At 35.0% G+C, this 3564-nt stretch overlaps 1 pseudogene; it reads right to left on the bottom strand.

The window, feature by feature from the left end:
* Nucleotides 1-2458: 2458 nt before the first annotated feature.
* Nucleotides 2459-3010, bottom strand: LOC150015907 (protein mago nashi homolog pseudogene; annotated as a pseudogene).
* Nucleotides 3011-3564: the final 554 nt, after the last annotated feature.

The raw sequence follows: 3564 nt of genomic DNA, 5'->3' as shown, positions 1-3564 counted from the left end.
ATAATTTGCTTTGTAGTGCCTTTATCTGGTTTTTGGAATTAGGATAATACTGGCCTTGTAAAATGAGCATAGAAGTCTTCCCTCCGCTTGAATTTTTTGGAATAGTTTGAGAGGAATTGGTGCTAGTTCTTCATTGAATGTCTGGTAAAATTAACCTGTGAATCCATTCAGTCCAAGACTTTTTTTTTGGTTGGAAGTTATTATTGTCTTAATTTTATTGGTTGTCATCTCTCTATTTAAGTTTTCAGATTCTTCCTGACTCAGTTTTGGAAGATTGTATGTTTCTAGGAATTTATCCATTTCTTCCAGATGGCCCAATTGGTTGGCAAGTAGTTGTTCATAATATTTTCTTACGATCCTCTGTATTACATGGATGTGATTTCTTGCTTCTCTTTTTTCATTTCTGGTTTTATTTATTTGAGTCCCCTCTTTTTATTCCTGATGAGTCTTGGTAAAAGTTTGTCAATCTTGTTTATCTTTTCAAAGAACCAGCTCTTGGTTTCATTGATCTTTTGTAATTTTTTTGTTCAATTTTGTTTATTTCTCCTCTGATCTTTTTGTAATTATATTTTATTTACTACACCATTACAGTTGTCTTCATTTTCCCCCACTTACATCCTTCTACCAGGCACCTCCCCACTCCCTCAGGCAATCCCCCCACCATTGTTCATGTCCATGGGTCTCATGTAAGTTCTCTGGCTACTCCATTTACTATACCATACTTTACGTCCTCATGACTATTCTGTAACTGCCTATTTGTACTTCTTAATTTTCTCACCTCTTCACCCATTCTCCCCCACTCTCCCCTCATCTGGCAGCCATTAAAACATTCTCCATAACCACAGTTCTGTCTCTGTGCTTCTTGTTTGCTTAGTTTAAGATTCAATTGTTGGTATATATGTATTTTTTGCCCTTTTATTATTTATAGTTTTGATCTTCCTCTTTTTCTTAAATGAGTACCTTTAACATTTCATATAGTAGTGGTTTGGTGATGATGAACTCCTTTAGTTTTTTCTTGTCTGGGAAGCACTTTATCTGTTCTTCAACTCTAAATGGTATCTTTGCTGGGTAGAGTGATCTTGGTTGTAGGTCCTTGTTTTTCATCACTTTGAATACTTTTTGCCAGTCCCTTCATGCCTGCAAAGTTGTAATTTTTATGTGGTTGTGCAAAGAGGTGAGCCATGTCTGCCTAGGCCACCATCTTGACCGAAAGTGAGATATTTAATGTTTCTTGAGGTAGAACAGTAATGTTACAAATTTCCATCTTCGAACTGCTTTCACTGTGGCCCAATGATTTGGGGTTCCTGTGTGTTCATTTTCATTTGTTTCAAAGTATTTTTTGATTTCTTCCTTGATCTCATTGTTAATTAACCCTTTTATTGTTTAGTAACATAATATTTAGCCTCCATGTCTTTATGTATTTTCCAGGTTTTTTTCCTTTGATTTATTTCTAGTTTATACCATTGTGGTAAAAAGAAGTTGCTTGATATGATTTCAATCTTCTTAAATTTATTAGGACTTGTTTTGTGTCCTAACATCAGTCTATTCCAGAAAATGTTACATACATGCACATTTGAAAACAATGTATATTCTGCTGCTTTGGGGTGACATTATCTGAACATATCAATTAAATCTATCTGATCTAGTGTGTCATTTAAGACTGCTGATTTTCTGTCTGGAAGCTCTATCCATTGATGTTAGTGGGGTCTTAAAATGCCCTACTAAGATTGTGTTACTGTTGATATTTCCCTTTATATCCATCAGGATTTGCTTTAAATATTTAGGTGCCCCTATGTTGGGTGCATAAATGTTTACAAGGGTTATATCCTCTTGTTGGATTGAACCTTTTCTCATTACAAAGTGTCCTTTTTCACTTTTTATACTCTTTGTTTTAAAGTCTATTTTGTCCAATATAAGTGTTGCTATCCCAGCTTTTTTTTATCTTCTTTTTTTTTACATTGTTTTACCATTCCTGAGTTCTTTATTTTCATTCATCCTAAAAAAGTAGTTTTAAATTTTGATAACTTTCTTTTTTAAGTATATTTTATTGATTATTCTGTTAACAGTTGTCCCAATTTCTTTTATCTTTGCTCCCTTCCACCCAATTACCCCCCTATCCTCCAACAACCCCATCCCCTTAGTTCATGTCCATAGGTCGTGCATATAAGTCCTTTGGCTTCACCCTATCCTATATTATTCTTAACTTCCCTGTTATTTTTTACCTACCAGTTATGCTTCTTAGTCCCTGCGCCATTTTCCTATTTCTCCCCTTTCCCTCTCCCAGCTGATAACCCTCCAAATGGTCCCCATACCTATGATTCTGTTCCTGTTCTGGTTGTTTCCTTGTTTTTTTTATTTTTTAGATTCAGTTGTTGATAGTTGTGAGTTTGTTGTCATTTTATTTTATTTTATTTTTTTAGACAAAATTGCTCTTTGTTATAGATTTATTAAAGACAATCATTTATAGTTTATTAAAAAAATATTGGTCTAATATACACAAAAATTTCCTGATAATGGTAATTAAAAACAGCTACTCCCACCCTCCTTGTGTCCACACCAATATTCAATCTAGATTGGTTTAATCTTGAAGTATAATCCAATAAGACTGAAGACCAAACACTTCAGGTCCTGGACAAGATAATAAAATACTCGTAAGCCTTCTGGATCCTTGGATTGATTGACATCAATAAGGGAACCAATTTTTGATGTTGTGAAAGAAATGTGTTCATCTCCAATGACAATTTCAAGCTCCTGCCGGCCCACTCGTTCAGGAGGAGGCCACAAAGCATCATCCTCTTTGGTAATTTCACTGTCGTCAATTATTCTCTTCAGTTCCTCCATCACACTTTTATGTACGTAAGCCTCTTTTCTGATCATGACATCATTTTTATAATTGCTGTTGTTGGCATATCTCAATTTCCCATCGGGTCGGAACTCAAATTCCAGGAATTCGTGGCCGAACTTGCCCTTGTGACCCACGTAGTACCGCAGATAGAAGTCACTCTCCATGGTTCGCTGTTGTCATTTTAATGTTCGTAGTTTTGATCCTCTTTTTCTTAAATAAGTTCCTTTAACATTTCATATAATAATGGCTTGGTGATAATGAACTCCTTGAGCTTTACCTTTTTGGGAAGCACTTTATCTGCTCTTCCATTTTAAATGATAGCTTTAATGGATAGAATGATCTTGGTTGTAGGTCCTTCTTTTCATCACTTTGAATAGTCCTTTCCAGCCCCTTCTTGCCTGCAAAGTTTCTTTTGAGAAATCAGCTGAGAGTCTTATAGGAGAACTCCTTTGTAGGTAACTCATCTTTTTTTTTTTTTTTTTTTAAGTATATTTTATTGATTATATTGTTACAATAGTTCCAATTTTTTTTCCCCTTTGCTCCCCTCCGCCCAGCACCCCCCTTCCCCAACAATCCCCTCTCCAAGTCCATGCCCATGGGTCGTACATACAAGCTCTCCCGCCTCACCCTTTCATATATTCTTCTTCTTCTTTTTTTAAAATTAATTAATTAATTAGTTAAATATTTTAACAATAAAAAATAACAATTCCTCCCTCTCA

Source organism: Furipterus horrens, unplaced genomic scaffold (assembly GCF_987537825.1).
Source record: "Furipterus horrens unplaced genomic scaffold, mFurHor1.1.pri manual_scaffold_3, whole genome shotgun sequence".
NCBI lineage: Eukaryota > Metazoa > Chordata > Mammalia > Chiroptera > Furipteridae > Furipterus > Furipterus horrens.
This window is presented reverse-complemented; position numbering and strand designations above follow the sequence as displayed.